We start from the raw sequence: 8,876 nt of genomic DNA, 5'->3' as shown, positions 1-8,876 counted from the left end.
AAATTAGAGATTTGATGAGTAAGAGAGATTCAATATAACATCCAATATAATATTGCTAAAGACAGAAGGGCCATATAGACTGTGAGAGGGCACTTTTCTGTGACTTCCATGAAGGAGCTTGGAAGATAATCCTTTCCCAGAACATTCAGTAGGAAATGAAACCCCTTTGCTTTAATTTTGAGTTTGTGAGATCAAGAAAATCCAATTGAGCTATTTGGTCCCCAGATTTTTGACTTACCGAGACTATGATATGGTCAGTGCATATTGGTTTAAACTTTTATTTTTTTCAAGTCATTTGTTAAGGCAACAACAGAAAACTAACATTCAATGTAATCTAGAACACTTGCCTTCTAAGAAAGAATATGACTTTACCTTTTTCTTTTACATGGTCCATGGAAGATATGAGAACAAATAGGCTCAGCCTTCGCATTGACTAGGTCCCAAGGGTTCTCAGAATTATTAACAGCAGATCCTGGGGGAGTAAGCATGTTTGCACAATAGAAAGATATGACATTGAAGTCCTATTAGATTAAAACATTTAAAGAGAGGGTTTTAAAGCAAAATGGCACTTAGTACAAACAATAGGTTACATACAACAACATATGTCAAGAGATTTCTCTGTTGCTTGCTTGTCTTCTGCATGCTTGTTGTCAAAATCATTGACTTTGTTTTTTTACTGCAAATAGTCTTTTGAATGATGTTTGTAGACTGGGCAGCCTTGAAGACAGAACAAAATGGTAGTTTATTATCTGCTATGATAATGGCAATATTTCTTTTGGGGGCAAAGGTTGAGTTTAATTTGCTGCTTATTTTGAAAGATTGGGTTTCCTTAATGTTCTTTGGTGATAGGGCAAATGCACTGTGTGCGTGCTGCCACCTTGGCTACTTGAGATTACCCCCATGGACCTGGAGGCAAGAGGACAAACGTAAATGCAAAGCTCAAACTGGCTGCACTGTGAGTAATGACATCCATTTTCTCAGACCTCTGGACTTCATGCCTTCTTCCGGAATCCTCAGAACTACCGTCGATTCACCTCTAGCTTGTAAGTAAGTTAAAACCTCATACTTTCCAGTATTATTGATTATGTATGAGTAAATACATATGTGTATATGCACACAGGCTACACATTTTAAATGTTTTGTTGGCAAAATTGAATATTTATCTGTTATACCTACTATAAGGTAATCTGAAGTTTCCTGATATATTCAGTGCTCTTTATAAATCAAGGTGTTTGTAGTAAACTTTACAGTTAAAGATGTGTCACATGCAATTAGCAAGAAGTTTGGGAGGATGTTGAAATGAGTTTGTTTTGTTATTTATTATTTTTACCTTGTTTAGCATGTTAAAGTAACATAATTCTAAAAATATAATTTTATATTATGTAGAATTTTTTCTTTTCCTTGAATGGAAGTGTTTCTGCTTCATTAAACTAATAATCATAGTTCTGAAAATGAGGTAACTTCTGGATTAATTTTTTTCTTGTATACCCTGAATTTTGAGTGCTGTGATGAACCATGGGGTGGGTTCATCATTGTCAAAAATTGATGGGAAGATCTTAGTATATAAAAGTGTCTTTGAAAATATCATCCCATTAGAAAAAGCTATCAGATTTAGTAGACATATATTGTCTTTTCTAGGTAGAGTTTGAAATTCTATAAGCTGTAAAAATCTTGTCTTCATCTTTCCACTAAGGAGAAATGTATGAGTGAGTGCACCCTGAAAACACTTGATGAGTTTCATTTTCCAGAGCCCTGTCTCTCGGAGGCTGGGGAAGTTTTACATCTTCAGAGAACAGCTTGTTTGGGAACAGATATCGCTTGGTGTTTGTCTGTATCTGATTTGTTTTTTTCTTGGCTATGCTTATTGAATATTCATTGTATCTACTAAAACAGACTAAATATTTGCATGCAAAACTGTTCAGATTTTTATAAAGACTGTAAGTGTGTTGTTTTTTGTTTTTAACCAGCCTTCTTTCTCCATCTGCTTTTCACAGGTTTCTGCCAAGTAAAAACGCATGAAAAAATAATTGGAGCCAAACACCACAATATTTTGAAGCTGTGTATTTGTTTATGGTGGGGTAACTAGTAATTGAATAATGAGGTGCTCCTGTTTGCTGAGGAAGACCTGGTGGTTGGTGGTAAGGAAGGGACTGGATGGAAATAATCCTGTTGCCACCCCCAAATCCTAAATGTGTGAGCTGATAAATTTATAGAGTTAGCTGAATTGTGCTAGGCACTGCACAATGCATACATGGATCAAAGCATCGCACAGATCTTCCTAATAGTCAGCTCTTCTCTGATTAGCTGGGTCTCTTTCAACGTAACACTTCAGTTATAAAATTAATTCCTATGCTAAATATTTTTCTGAAAAAAAATTTAATATAAAGTACATTTATCAGAGACTCAACATTCATTCTTTTTAAACAGTGAGACCTGCCAGGCTGCCTCTTTTTTTCAACAAGAGAAGAATGCTAAGCTTTCCTTCTGGGGAGACAGATGCGTTTTCAGGACTTTGACTCCTATTTTTGAGAAAGCCGACTTGGCTTATGAAGCAGATCATTGTCAAAATGAATTTGTTTTTGCTCTTCTATAATATCTTCTTGAGGGCTTCTCATTCACTATTTCAGGATTAGTAAAGATCAATTTAGGAGATTAATCAGAGGTCCCTGAAACGATTTGAAGTAGAGAAAAGCCTCTGCAGGAAGCACGGTTCTTGTTTCAATGGACTGTCAGAAGCAGTTACTTCATCTCCATGGCTCCATCTCTGGCTTTGGTTCTCACCGAGTCAGTGCAGTGCTGGGGGTTGAGGATGGAGATTATTTCACTAATGTTAGACTATTTTCATACCATGAGTCTTGCCTTCCACCTTTTTCTGTTGCTATGTTTATGTTTGATTGGTTTAATCAAAACCATTTCTTAATCCTGCAAACACGAATGTGATACCTGTTACTGAAAATGTGGTATTGCTTTTGGTTTGACATTCATTACTCCCCATCAGGGCTGCTATTAGACTGGGAATTATGAGTTTATGCTCATAATGAGACTTGAACAGTCCAAAGCATGGGGGCTGTGCCTTTGTGGCTTTCTCGTGTGTCTGACTGGCTCAATTTAATACAAGCCATGGTGTCTGATTTATCTTGTTATTTCCACATAATTGAAAAACATCAAAGTGGCTTTTTAATTTTAAAATCATGTGGAGGATGTTGTCTTTTTGTGATAGTTTGTTTATAGGAGAAGAAATATAGATGAAAAAGTTGAGAGCATTTCTGTTTTAAAAATAATAGAATGAGGGTCTGGTGAGATGGCTCATTAGTTATGAGCACTGGCTGTTCTTCCAGGGGATCCATATTTGATTCCCAGCATTTACATGGTAGCTCACAACTGGAAGGCCAGTTCCAGGGGGATCTGATGCCTTCTTTTGGTCTTTGTGAACACTGGGCACACAAGTGGTACATAGACATACATGCAGGCAAAACACCAGTACACATAAAATAAAATAAACAAACTAATGAAATGACATGAGAATGACCTGGGTGAAGTCAATGTACCTGCTTTGTGGGAGAGTAATATCTTCCTCTTAATTCTTTCCGTTAATCCTGTCCTGTGTCCAGGCTATTGTCCATACTTTCTTAGTTCAAGGGGAGAATCTTTTATGATGAAATCTAAAGTATTCTGGCTAATTTTCAAAATTTTGTGCAAATTCTCAACTAAGCATCCTGCATATGTGTGTTCTTATTATGTAACGTGGTCTGAAACTAAGGCTAATACAGTGTATGAGGCTCAGCAGGACAGCTCCTCAGAACATCTTGCTCAAGTGCCTGCTTCTTTTGGATGACTCTTTCCTTCCTTAGAAACAGCTTATTACTTTGTTTCTCAACTCTTTTTCGAGTGTATGTGGGTATGTGTGAGTGTACGTGTGTGTACACATGCTTCTGTGTTTGTGTGTTCTTTGATAAATTGTGGGAGCTAGAGCTATGCTTCCAAGTCCACTATAAAATCTCGTCAAGTAGGAGGTAGGGTAAGTAGTCGAAGAAAATCTTCAAGGATCTCAGGGACCTTCAGACAGAGGACCCCAGAGTACAGTGTTCATCCTCTGTCCTTAGCTTTCTTCCTGGAAAGTTCCAGCTCTTGTTCTACCTACTGGAACTTCAGAAACGTTAGGTGAATCCAGGGTAAGAAGATGGGTGAGACCTGACCTTTGTTTTTGCCTTTCCTTTCAGTGAGTTGAGTGCGGTAATCCCTTAAAGAAATGTATAGAAATGGGATGATGGAGAGCATGCCAGTTTGGAGGCAGCTGGCTGCATTGAGTTCTTGAAATCAGAAAACAGAACAAGGATGGTGGTTTCTTCTAGAGAGTCAGGATGACAAGCCTGAGCCCATTCTGTCTGGGAAATGTAGACTCTATATAAGAATCTTGGCTTCTCAGTCTGGTCTGGAGCCTGAGCAGATGCTTTATTAGGTTTTAGGAGTCTGACCCATTTGATATGAAACACTTAACAACCACCCTTTTGAGAATAGCACTGGGGAAACCTGACAAATGAATATGGCATCAAGGATCACCTCTATGCACATGTCACAGCATCCTTTTTTCATAGCTTATTTATATTTCCTGCTCAGAGCTCAGAGTTAGCTTGTGCCCCATCATTTCCATCATTACTTTGAGTCTAAAAGAGTTGCCGAGAACAATGTCTATTGTGTCCCTTTCTGGTTAATGTTTGAGGCATAGGACTGACCTAAAGGGTTCTTCATTACACATTTGTGCTGAATGTGGGATACACATCTACATCCCTGGTAGATGTATATGTGCTTTTCTTTTCTTTTTCTTTTTTTTGGGGGATTTGATCACTCTTCTTTATTATATTTGTATAGTAAACATCTTTCCACGTGGTCATGGTTACTTATTACTTCAAATGGAATCTGCCCAATATCTCTCCTCATTATAGCACCTTTCTTTTTTCTTTTTTTTTCCACGTTTTTTTAATTAGATATTTTCTTTATTTACATTTCAAATGTTATCCCCTCTCCTAGTTTCCCCTCTGAAAATCCCCTATCCCCCCCTCCTGCTCCCCAACCCACCCACTCCCACTTCCTGGCCCTGGCATTTTCTTGTGAAGAATCTACATAAGGGAGATTAATGGACACACTGCAGCCTAAAGACCAGGGAGTGGGGAGTCTTGATTTCATTTTAACCTTTAAGATATATGTTATGGTTCATATTAGCAGAACTTGAGTTGATTAGAAACAAGCTTGTGGATATATATATATATATATATATATATATATATATATGCATCTAGGAGTATTTAGCTGTCTGTCTGTGTTAGAGAAGAATCTGATGCCCTCAATACTCCCCAAGAGGTAATACCTATTTGACTTATCATCAAAATTATGCTGAAGATCTTTGGGAAGGGACATGGTGGGTGAACTACATAAATATAATGCCATAAAGCCTATAAATAACTCTAAGCTATTAATTCACTAAAAAATTAATATGCAGATGTAAAAGGAAACCTACCTATTATTTATTTTTTACTTAGAAAAAATATATCTTTCCTCATTTACAAAGATAGTACTTCCATTCTTGTTGGTAATTTCATTCATTTGAACAGTTTTATTGACAATGAAATTAGTGATGCTTTTTTGGTCATTTGAAGGTTGAAGGGAGAAGGCAGAAAAGATCTGCATGATTTGTCTGAAGAGAAAGACAGAGGAAGGATTCTGGGTTGACTGAAAGATAGCAGCAGCTGTGTGTGTAGCACGCTATGCCACACAAGGAAGTCTTAGCTTTACATTGTCAGGAAATGAACTGGAGTATTAAGCTGGACTAACGCTGCTGTTGCAGGGCTCGTTTTTCTGAGAGTCGGCTGTGTCACATTAAGGGTACACCTTGTGCTTTGCCTGCACATGCCTCTTCTCTCTCACCCCTGTGCAGTGCTAGGATGCTCTTTCCAGAAGCTGTGTTGTGTCCCTGGATTCCTCTGCCTCTGGAACCACAAGCTCCAATAAAAATTTGAACTTTATAAATAACTCAGTCTCTGGTATGTTGTTATAGCAGCAGAAATTGGACTAAGACAGAATGCATGGTTGCGAACTATTTACTGATGACTTGACTCACCGAATCTTCAGTGCACCATTCCAAGTGCTAGAGAAGATAAACCCGTTTATATGCTGTATTTTGTTCTACTCATGATGAACAAGAATGGAGGCCCCTTTGGATGGCAGCAGCACTTGCCTTTGAACTTCCTTTTTTTTGTTCTCTGATTGATTGACTGAATGTGTACCCAGGCATCTGTCTAGCTTGCAGTTGCATTGTAGTTTCTTGTGTTAAAATGAAACTCATGTTATTGAAAACAACATTTTATTAGTTTGTTTGATTTAAGGATGCCTCTAATAATGTCTTATAATGGTAACCATTTGAGGTTTCCCTCGTGTAAAGAATTCACTCCAGGTCACAGAATGTTTTTCTAGGCCACAGTAATTATTTGTGCTATAATTAGGTTACAATAGATGTACCACAGAGATATGGTATGTTGTAGATGCCGAACCCTTAAAAAGTTCCTTTTCTTTATCTTAAATCAATGGATAGAGTTTTTAAACTCCATAAAACTTTATGCCTACCCCAAACAATTTTATTATCCTTCTAGTGCCAGAAAGAAGCTGCGAGAGACAATCTGGAAGGTCCCCTAGGACTACAAGTCTCCCGGGTTTATTTTCTGAGTTAATAACACCACCCCATGTTGTTTTTAACCTTTGTACTCCAGAGTCACCTTTGTCTCTTTTTGTTCAACTGGCAACTAAGATGTGTTGCTCCCTTCTGAAAAGAGTCATTGTTTTCTGCTTTTATATATTTTGTCTGAACTCCCCAAATAGCCTTTTAACAAGTCTCTCTGGGTCCAGCTTCTCCTAGCTCTGGTTGATTTTGAACATCGTTTCTAGATGTTCAAATACAGAAATAGAGAAATCAAATATAGAATAAAGCCTCCAACTTCTGACTACCCAGGGTCCAGCCTGCTCTTCTCTAGGTGTTTCCTACTGGGGATATCCTCCTCAATGCTTTCTGACTTCTCTATTGCTTTTCTCTTGAATGGATTGACAGATGGGGCAAAGGTGTCCAGAGTCTAGATGTAGTTCTCCTTTTGCATGGTTCTTGGTCTCCTGCTCATTTTTGTTCTCCATGACTTGGGGAAAATACTGTATCAGTTCATTTTATGTTACCTTGAAATTTTGACTGTAAATGTTCTTCACTCACATCATTATCTCTAAGACTGAAAATGAAAGTCTTTGAGTTCTATGTCCAATTTTCTGAGGAACCACCAGACTGATTTCCAGAGTGGTTGTACCAGCTTGCAATCCCACCATCAATGGAGGAGTGTTCCTCTTTCACCACATCCTCACCAGCATCTGCAGTTACCTGAATTTTTGATCTTAGCCATTATGACTGGTGTGAGGTGGAATTTCAGGGTTGTTTTGATTTGCATTTCCCTGATGATTAAGAATGTTGAACATTTTTTCAGGTGCTTCTCAGTCATTCGGTATTCCTCAGTTGAGAATTCTTTGTTTAGCTCTGAACCCCATTTTTAATGCGGTTATTTGAATTTCTGGAGTTCAGCTTCTTGAGTTCTTTGAATATATTAGATATTAGTCCCCTATCTGATTTAGGATAGGTAAAGATCCTTTCCCAATCTGTTGGTTGCCTTTTTGTCTTATTGACGGTGTCTTTTGCCTTACAGAAGCTTTGCAATTTTATGAGGTCCCATTTGTCGATTCTCGATCTTACAGCACAGGCCATTGGTATTCTATTCAGGAATTTTCCCCTGTGCCTATATATTCGAGGCTCTTCCCCACTTTTTCCTCTATAAGTTCAGTGTCTCTAGTTTTATGTGGAGGTCTTTGATCCACTTAGACTTGAGCTTTGTACAAGGAGATAAGAATGGATCAATTCGCATTCTTCTACATGATAACCACCAGTGGGCCAGCACCATTTGTTGAAAATGCTGTCTTTTTTCCCATTGGATGGTTTTAGCTCCTTTGTCAAAGATCAAGTGACGATAGGTGTGTGGGTTCATTTCTGGGTCTTCAATTCTATTCCATTGATCTACCTGTCTGTTTCGGCAGCAGCTTTTCTCCTCTATCTAGCCTGCCTGGGAAAACAATCCCAGAAGTCTTAGGCTTCTGGGAGACTAGCTTTTGCCTTTTAGGTATAAAAGATGCTGTTACTAGGCAGGGAGAGATGAAAGTAATACCTAAGGAAAGACATCTAGTTTATTATAGGACCTGAGAGCCCATATCACCTAGAATTGTCTCTTCCTCTTCTCTTACTTCTTTCTCTTTTTCTTCCACTTTCTGGCCTTTGTTTCCCAAATGGAGAAAACTGTGCTTCCATTAAAAAAAAAAAAAAAAAAAAAAAAAAAACAAACCAAGCACAGAGAGACAGTACCTCCTGTAAAGATATAGTTAAAGCTGTGTATTAATTTGCTATGGTTACTATAACGAAGTACCATAAACTGGGTATGGTAACGAACATTTTTTTTTTTTTTTTTTTTTGCGTTACAGTTTTTGGAGGCTAGAAGTCCCAGGAGAAGGTAGTCAGACTTTCAGCAGTGACTTCTTTTTGAGGTCCATGGAAATGAATCTGCTCTAGATGTCTTTGTATAGCTGATAGTTCTCTGGAGATCTTGAGTGCCCCTTGACTAACAGACGCACCAGTTGAATCTCTGCTTTCATTATCACGGGGTGCTTATTTCAGTGTGGATATGCCTGTGTCTAAAGGCACATCCACCCACAGCAAACAGTAATAACAGGTATGTCCCATCAACTGTAACCCTGGCATAAAGTTATGGATCTTTCTTGCTATGGCTGTACTGGGGCTTTGCCCT

The 8,876-nt window shown here is 38.1% G+C and overlaps 1 long non-coding RNA gene across 1 annotated transcript in view; it reads left to right on the top strand.

Moving 5' to 3' along the window:
* Positions 1 to 860: 860 nt before the first annotated feature.
* LOC115032762 (uncharacterized) overlaps positions 861 to 8,876 on the top strand; it is a 15,537-nt gene continuing 7,521 nt past the window's right edge. Inside the window, exons 1-2 of the long non-coding RNA XR_003838364.1 lie at positions 861 to 1,043; positions 1,995 to 2,138. This is a non-coding gene — a long non-coding RNA (uncharacterized LOC115032762). The remainder of the gene's footprint in view (positions 1,044 to 1,994; positions 2,139 to 8,876) is intronic.

This window comes from Mus caroli, unplaced genomic scaffold (assembly GCF_978045245.1).
Source record: "Mus caroli unplaced genomic scaffold, Mus_caroli_1 scaffold_14, whole genome shotgun sequence".
Classification (NCBI taxonomy): Eukaryota; Metazoa; Chordata; class Mammalia; order Rodentia; family Muridae; genus Mus; species Mus caroli.
This window is presented reverse-complemented; position numbering and strand designations above follow the sequence as displayed.